The following is a 10,129-nucleotide window of genomic DNA, read 5'->3' as shown; positions in this document are numbered from 1 at the left end:
AATACTTGTCTGAAATATAATATGGATGAGTTTGAGAGATTATCCCGAATAAAGCCCTGGAAAACAAGTAAATTCAACCTTGACAGGATATCTCCTGACGTGCCAATACGAGATCTGGTTGATCGGAAAAATAAAGGTTTGATCAATAAAATTCACGACGCCAAGAAAGAATTTCACGCAGATGGTGCAACTCATGTTTGGTCAACGTTCAAGATTATTCGCAATGACAAGGTCAACGCCAAAGGTGTCGACGCTACGACGAATGACAAAAGATCAGCAGCTATTATTAAACAGCTCGATGATAGAAGTTATCGTTTCAGAATAAAATTTGTCATACTTGCAGAAACAGATAACTGGATTATCCGTGACAAAAATGATCCCGTCCACGGTAATAAAAAAAATGTCATACTAAGTAGAAATTCCAAACCAGGTCTATTGACCGGTATTGACAAACCGTATTATGAGCGAGCGTATCCTGTAACGGCAGTTATTTATGGAATCTATGTGATAAACGAAAAACCTAGCGTTGATAAAATGGCGCCAATGAAATTTTCAAAAATAAACTGTGTAGCCGAGCGAGTAATAGAACATTTTACAAACGCGGCCCATGGAAATGGTTTAACAGATAAAAGACGTAAAATAATAAACGAGTGGGGCGAAACAGTTAAAGATACCGGGGCGTCTATCAAAGATGTCACTGAGTTAGGAGAAAGATTAAAATTCCCAATAACCGTAGCGACGATAACAGGAGAGATTTTGTATGAATCAAAGTATAAATCAAAAGGAACTCCAATAAATATCATTGATCATAACGCGCATGCATGGACTAGCGCAGTACCAATATTTCCACGAAATCGAACTGTTAAATTTTATGATGATAACATGTTTGATTTTATTAACAAAATAAGTAAAAACGATCCTGTGTCAGTGTGGTTATTTAAGAGCTCAGATGATGAAAAATATGATCAATTTGTGCGACCTAACGGTGAAATATATCGTAAAGAATCCCTTCATGAAGAAATGAAAAATCTTGCTCAAAGATATTCAGAAAACATTGATGAGTTACTCAGCAACTGTTTTACTGTTCCATCTGTTGCAGCTCATGTTGCTAGAGAAAAAAACTCGTGGAAACCAACCCGAAATGAATTTCTTTTGGATATACAATCAAGTTGTGTCGAGTATGGCCACGGCGGATTGTGGAACACCAAATATAAGTACAACGATATGATATTTGTTGATATGGTTGCGTGTTATCCAGGAAGTTTTCTCGGATACGGAGATTGTTCTAATTATTTTGCAAGGTTCGGTCATCCAACACATGAAATGACGCGAGTATCGATAAATGGACCATTGCCGGATTTTGACCTAACTGGATTTGCTTACGTTGAATCATTCGAGTTTGCTATGGATCTTCATATGATATGTTATGTTTGGTTTGGTAGACATTTCTCAGAAAAACGCTGGGCACCAATAGTTTTATTACGATATATTGTGCGATATTGGTATCGTTGGTGGTTAGTGAGGCAATTATATCATATAAGAAACAAACCGAGGTTTGGTTACCGCCGAGGGAAAATATCAGTCTCGATGAGGTCATTAAGGAATTTAAAGAAAAATGTCCTGACGCTTCCCCCGATGACATCATCATAGAAGCTCTAGAATCCTCGAGATTAAACTCAATAATAGCGATAAAACAGCAAAAGGTCTTGGAAGAAAAATAATAGGAAAGTTTACTCAAGGTGGAGCATATGATCATAAACAACGTCATGCATGATTAATACTGGATGATACCGAATACGATTTTATAGTTGCTGATGCAGCAGCGAGAAATATATTTATAAACCGCGAAGATGTTTATTTATCAAATGAAACACGATTAGGTACGATTGTAAGCTATACGGATGGAGAATCGCCTCAGTATACGCATTTAAGATCATCGATGTTGGCCTACGTGAGCATAAACTTGCTATCAATGATAAATAAATTTCCTGATACCGCAGTTAGGGTTGCAACGGATTCGTTCTATATTGATAAGAAATATCCAACATTGTTGGATGATTTTACGGACGATAATGCATCGTGGGGTTCATGGAGAATAAGGAAAGAAAATATACTTGATTATTCAGAATCAGCAGATGTTACGATCAAAGATGATTATTATAAAAATCAACGATCAGATATATCATCGACAACTTCGTTGTTACCATCGGTATATGATCCAATAGCTAGATATAAAACGATATATATAAACGGACCGGGAGCTATGGTAAAACCACTCGAGCGATCGAACATTTTAGAACTCAGATATGATCGTGCTGACACCAACACATAGACTCGCGCGAGAGATGAAACAACGAGGAATACAATCATGTACTTATCACAGCTTCTTCCGATGGAAGGGTGATACATGGACATCTTTAAGGATGGGCGAGAAATACATTCCAAGGATCATCATTTGGGATGAAATATGCACTGTGTCGTTGGAAACATTAAAAACATTTCTAGATTGGTTGTTAACAAGAAATACTGCTGTAATAATGTGCGGCGATCATGGTCAACCACCACCGTTTGTTGGACCATCTCCACATGGATGGCTAAAACACTTTGTCGATTATTACGAAGAAATGAATGATGATCATAGAGCACTTGATGCAACGTTGAAACAGTTTAAAAAATTAATCAGACTACAACCGAATAAAACTCAGTGTGAAGTAATGCGTGGAATAATTTCAGAAACACCCATGAACGACTTTCTGCAGACGTGGCGACCAACCGATTTAATAGTTACAAGTAGAAAGATAGTTCTTGATACATTTCAACGAGAGTTGTTTCAGTTGCATATAGAAAAATATCCAACATTGCCAGTTCCGTTATGTTATCGACCAGCAGATACACGGCGGCAGAATATTGACATTAATATACCAGGACACCTGACAGAGTCAAGGAAACAGAATCTTGTGCTGAATGATATTATCACAGTTGATATCAACGCTGTTGAAGATGCTCTACGTGCTGATAAATCCCCGTGGACACTTGGATACGCAATGACGATTCATTTATCTCAGGGATTAACTATTACTGATACAGTTGTTTGGATCGTCGATGATCACATCGAATAGTCGAACTCAGTTTATCTTGCAGTGTCTCGAGTTAGAAAAATATCTCAACTGAGACGTCTCGTCATGAACTCGTCAGTGACTAATGATGACCTCGATAAATGTCGAGGCCTTGACGAATGTCAAAGTGATATAATAAGAAAAAAATTAGCTGGTTATAAACAATCTGATAAAAAAAAATAATCGAGAATTTGATCTAGACACTGACGTTGTCATTGCGCTGAAACAACAACAGAATAATCATTGTGCAAGTTGCAATTGTGTAATGTTATGGCGGTATCTAAAAAATGATCCAAGACAATTTACCGTAGACAGAAAAGATAACAGTCGCGGTCATACACGAGAAAATATCATGTTGACCTGTCTTGAATGTAACCGACATAACGGAGCTAGTTAAGTGATCGCGGTGGTAATTGTGTATCCTCGGGAATTACTTGTAATTGTTCACGTACAAATCCACGTTGAGGAGCAGTTGAATCCAGCCTGTAGATTGCGGGTCTACCTAAGGATCTAGTTACGGTGGATATCTTATGTGTGGTAACACTCCAAATAGGATCAGTCGCTCTTTTTTACCACCTTCGAGTTCACCGGGCTCGTATAAATACCTGACAGTGATATTACCTAATACTGGCTGTGCTGAAAGATCACGTCGTTGTGTAGGTATATTTTTTTTTGTAATTGCGCTAATAGGTTTCATGTTGGTCGTTCGAGTGATCTCATTATTTAATGCAGTTATCACACTTGGTAATCTTGCAACCCATTCACGAGATCTTTTATCTTGAATAAATTCCTTCGCGTATTGATATCCAAATAACCGCTCAGCAAGTGTTCGATTAAATCGTTCAACAATTGCCTGATCACGATGAATCTCAGTATGCCCTCGTCGTATTTTGGTATTATGTTGTTTCATCAGCGATGATACTGGACCAAGAAATTCCTTGCCAGGATCAACCTGTAGCAGCTGTGGCCATCGTAATGGTCCTCGTTGATAAATTCGTTTAAAAGCATCGGTTACTTCAAATGCTGTCTTCGTTGATAGCGGTTCTGCATCTTTATATCTACTTGCAACATCAACAACGGTTAGCGCGTATTTGTACGTTTTTCTACGTACAGTATCATGTAGTAAAAACAGAATATCAGCTTGATGAACTTCATTAGGAACACTAACATCGAAATGTGCAAATCGAATTTGCTTAGGTGGTGGTAGGTAAATTTGCCATATTGCCTGTTTAGATAACCACGCTTTAGCAATAGAATGTTTAACCGCTGCTGCATCAGCAAGTTTACTAATTGCTGCTTTATCTTTCCAGTATCCTCTTGGAGAATAATAAATCGATTCCATTTATATATTACCAGCCCCTAGCGCTAATTTACCTTTCATCGCGGATCTTACTAACCAATTAGCTAATTTTTCTTTGATATTTTTATTTTTTATAGAATCTAGTGCATGAATTAATTTCACATCTGCAATATGCCTATGTTGTAGATCATTGCTTTTAGACGCAACATCATGAGCATGACATGCTTTATCAATAGCGTTTATTGGTTCCTCGCCTGGTTTTGGTTGATCCTGATTATCAAGCCTGATATCGAGTCGAGTACCAGGACCGCAATAATTATATCCTGGTAGATGTTTTTCTCCTGGGTATTTAGCCCACGGAGTTTCCGGTAACTTTGTTAATTTTACTGCAATATCACCTCCGCGTTGCTTTTTTTTTTTTACTTGACCTTGGTTTTGGTTTTTTACCTGACTGCACTGACTTATCAGTAGAGATAAATTTGAATTTCTTTGTACCACACCGCGTACACTTATTCGTAACTGCTGATTTATTATTTTTTGTAGTAATAGTTGTTAGTGTATCCGTCGGTGTACGCGTCCTGCACTTCACACAATATAAATCCATAGATATTTTATATAGCATGGATATAATTGATTTCTCAGCGACAAGAAAACGAGAACCTGTCAAACACCATCCTGCGTTACCGAATTCCATCAGAATGATAATAATAGGACCATCTGGAAGTGGAAAGACACAGTTGTTACTTAATCTTATAATGAGATGGTTAAAGTGGGATAAATTGTATTTGGTAGCCCCGTCAGTTGATGATCAACGATGTTATGATGTGCTCAAGGATTTTAATGAAAATGCGCGATTACTGGATGACGATGTTATCAAGTTTATAACTGATATTGATGAAGCACCATCAGTAGATTCCATAGACGGATTTATTAATAATTTAGTTGTATACGACCATGTGATGCTGGATAAACAAACAAACCCAGCTAGAATATTTTCTCGAGGTAGACATAAAAACACTGATGTCATTTACGTTACTCAACGATACACACAAATACCAAAAGTGATCAGAGATAACTGTAATATTTTAGTTGTATTTAATGGAGTTGATACACACACGATGAGAAATATTCATCAAACTTGGTGCAGCGGTGACATGGATATAATTAAATTTAAAAACTTCTTTTCACGAGCGCAAGCTACTCCGCATGGATTTATAACAATAAATTTGCACGATCCTAGAACAAGATATCGTGTAGGTCTTGATAAAATATTTGGATCAATAGCAGCAGAGAGGGTGTAAATTTAATTAAACAGATATCATTAATATAATGCACAATTGTACGTGGTTGATTCAAGGAACAACAGATAAATGTGATAAAAGGTGCCATGGAGAATATTGCAGGAGACATAATTATATTTTATCAAAAAATCCTCATGCTGGTTCACGACATTGTGTTGGATGTAACAATGGCGTTAGAGGATTATATCAGATTTGCAAAAATTGTCACGGAGATCGATATAGAAGTCTGATGGCGTATTACAGAAAAAGAAAATAAATAAATCCAAAAATAGAAAAACCACCAACAGAGATAGAGTATTATTTAAAATTTAAAGATCCTCAAGATTACTCTGATAGCAGCAGAAAGGGTGACGACCGCATCCCTTGTTTGTTTGGGTCAATCAATGACGCGGTATGGTACTTACCTCTATGAAGGGTCACTATTTTTTTTTTTGGTCTAAAAAACGTACGTGACGAATTAAGTGGTCTGTTCACCCTTTCTGCTGCTCCTTTAGAGGAAAGTCAGAGCCCTTTTGAAATGTTGGACCCCCCCCCCCTCCCCGTATACTTGACTAGATCCGGTGTAGTGTTAAATTTTGACCCTCGTTGAATTCTGACCCTCCGGGTCTGCTTTTAACGTTGAAAGTTGACCCAGGGTCAGTTCTTAACGTTGAATTTTGATTTTCACAGTCGTTGAAAACTGATCGCATCGTTGAATTTTGATCAGATTTCCGGGTCATTTTTTAACGGATATTGTTTTAAGTTATGCATACATGGGTTTATGAATCGTCAATAAGGAAATGCTTAGTATGCATAAAATCAACAAAAGCAATGTAATGCAGTACATGTAGTAATGAAATTATGAATATAGTTATCTTCCATATTTGAAATGGATATAATGTAATTTTGTTTGTACTTCGCCTGCTGCGTTCCATCAAACAATCAATGACCCTCTTCGAGCCTTAACCAAACAAAATCAACCATGGGAATGGAGTGAAAAACGATAAAGCGTTTGAAAAACTCAAACAGAATTTAATAAAATAACGCAATAATAGCGTAATTCGATCCTAATAAGGAAACGCAATTACTTGTATATGCAATTCCTGTCGGTCTAGGCACATTATTAACTAATAATGGAAAGATTATTGCCTACGCCTGTAGAGCACTTTCAGATGTAGACCAACATTTAAAGAAAGACATCAGAGTAGTATAGTGGGACGATAGGGCGATAATGGGAATTAGCATTACAAACCACCCTAGGACGAAATGGCGACAACAGTTATAGCGACAATGGGAATTACCATTACAAGGTCCCGTGCGACGATATAGCGACAAGTACTTTGAAGTACAACCTGGGCCTGTATAGCGTCAAGGGAAAATTAACATAGGAATATATCACGGGCCTGCCTAGCGTCAAGGGGAAATAAACATGGAAATATATCGTGGATTATAAACACTGATACTACATTTAAAAAATAATTTTTTTTGGAGGGTTAGGCATCAAAGTCATTTGGTTCTTCTGCTTTTTCTTCTTCTACTTTCTCCATTTCTTTATCCATCTCCTAAATTTTCCCAACATTCCTTTCTTTTTGTGTTCCGACTCAGGAATCCAGTCTGGATGACCTATCGCTCTACATTTCTCCTGGACATTCATCCAGTTTTTGTTCATTCTCTCAAATGCTTCTTTTTCTTTCTGTTCTCTTGTTCTTTCCTATCTTTTGCCCATGTGTCTTTAACGTTCTTGACTTCTTCTTCCAAGACCCTTTTCATAATTTCTTCTGCTTTATGGACTTGGTCCCGTCCCCTTTTGACAAAAGCCCACTCTGTCAAATTGAAGATATCATCCAAAAAACACCTGACTTTGATAACAATTTCAAGAGACTGCTTCAATGTTCCGACTCTTACATATTCAGGCGAGATGAAACCTCTCAACTTCTTTACCTCTTCTTCTATCATCCCTTCAGTGTTCTCCCTGGCTATTTTCAGATTGTTTGCAAAGTCCAAGCTGCCTGGGAACTTCCATTCTCTTTCAAGTCTTTCCACTACATACTCCGGATCTATCATCCAATACCAACTCTCCTTCAACTGGTTAAACAAGTCAGATACTGCTACCACCTTCTTTTCGCTTATTCCGTAGAATGGCGCGAATGACGGGCCCTTTTTACATTTATATCTAAAGCACGGACGTGAAGGAAAACATCCCCTACTTTTGTCTTCTCATATTATCTACTTTTCACACAAAGGTAATGAGACAAAAAACTAACCACATTATATACTATCCACACATGCAGAGATGCCAAATCAAACCCCAAAATCTACCATCCACACACGCCAAGAAGCAGAAACAAACACACCATTTACTATCCACACACACAGAGATGCCAAATTAAACACAAAATCTACTATCCACACACGCGGAGAAGTCAAATCAAACCCAAACTATACTATCCACACACGGGGAGAAGCCAAATTAAACCCTAACTATACTATTCACACACACCGGGAAGCAAAAACAAAACCCAATTATACTATTAATACAAAAGGAAAGTTAAACAACCACACTCTACTATCCACACAAACCTACGTGAGCGCTTACAAACCCCAATAATCTACTATCCACACACGGAGAAGCAGAAACATAACCATAATATACTATCCACACACGCTGAGAAGCCAAACCATAACCACAGTCTACTATCCACACACGCCGAAAAGCCAAAAACAGAACCACAATCTACTATCCACACACGAGAAGAAAGCAAATCAAACCCAAAATTTACTATTCACACACGTCAAGAAGCAGAAACAAGCCCACCATTTACTATCCACACACGCAGAGATGCCAAATCAAACCCCAAAATTTACCATCCACACACGGGAGAAGCTAACAACATAACCACAATCTACTATCCACACACGCTAAGAAGCAGAAACATAACCATAATATACTGTCCACACACGCTGAGAAGCCAAACCATAACCACAATCTACTATCCACACAATCTCAAAATATCCCATCCAATTCATTTTACAAAATATGAATTTGTTACCACCACCCCCCGCCAACTAATACTAAAGGTTAAAGTCAGGTTGCATTTTCTTTATAAACATTTCTTGTTTCATCATAATTTGTGATATTTCGTCTACACTGTAATTAAACAGTATTTGTTTTTTATTGTTTCAGGAAACAAGTACATTGTTGTGTACACCGAGTATTTAACCAAGTGGGTAGATGCTGAGGCAGTGCCTAACAAAAATGCTGTAACTATAGTTAACAGCTTGGTTAAATTCGTATGCATCCACGGAATTCCGGACACTTTAATAACGGACCAGGGCAGATAATTCTGTAATGAACTGAACAAGTTATTTTGTGAGAAAATGGGAATAAATCACAAAGTTGCGTCTCCATACCACCCACAAACTGGAGGTCAAACGGAACGTTTCAACCGTGCTCTTTCTAACATGATCGTCAGCTTTGTGAACAAAACCTGCGACGACTGGGACTCGAAGTTGCCATATGTGTTATTTGCATATAGAACAGCAGAGCACAGTACTACGAAAAAAGATCCATTTTTTCTGGTATATGGTAGAAAAGCCAGGTGTCCTGTCGAGTTACAGTTGCCAACAACATCTAGCACGCAAGATGACTTAAACAACCAAGAAAACTTAAACAAAAGAGTAAACATGTTTATGAAATTAATAGAATGTCGGCAGTATGCAGCAGAAAATATAAAGAAAGAGCAGAAAAAAAACAGAAAATGTATTATGATTCTACAATCAAACCGTCTCAGTTTAAAGTGGGCGTGCAAGTTTTGCTTCATAACACTCGAAAGCTTACAAGAAAAGGTGGAAAACTAAATCCGTTATGGTGTGGACCTTACACGATTCAAAAAGTGTTAAAATCCGGCTGTTATAGACTGAATGGTCAAAATGTAGCTGTAAACGGATGCAGACTAAAGGAGTACAAATTTAAAAATGAAACAAATCAAGACACTGACCAGCGCGGTTCTAACATGGCATATAGTGGCGACAAGAAAATGAAAAGTAACAATTCCATAAAATATGGAAGGAATGATTATATCGACATAAAGCAAATTTATGTCAAGGGCAGTGAACGGAATGTCGTGAGTAATGACAGAAGTACTGTAACTGATTCACCTATATTACCAAATGAAACATCATCTCCTAAGAAAGATGAACATCAAAATGATGGGTATTGTAGTGAAAAGGTGAACGCAACGCGTAGCGCTGGAAAACGCAAAAGGGAACCTGAAGTAACCATTAAAGACCATCAAGAGTACTCTAAACTAAAGTCGAAAATAAGTGGCCAGAAAAATCCAGACGATGAAACTTTCCTACCTCCAAAGAAAAGGAAAAGATCTAGAGGTGATTGGAATGAATATGAGGCAAATGATGTTATAATTCTTCACGTT

Source organism: Sinohyriopsis cumingii, chromosome 16 (genome assembly GCF_028554795.1).
Source record: "Sinohyriopsis cumingii isolate HCF-2022 chromosome 16, ASM2855479v2, whole genome shotgun sequence".
NCBI lineage: Eukaryota > Metazoa > Mollusca > Bivalvia > Unionida > Unionidae > Sinohyriopsis > Sinohyriopsis cumingii.
The sequence above is the reverse complement of the archived record's forward strand: the minus strand, read 5'-3'. Positions refer to the sequence as shown.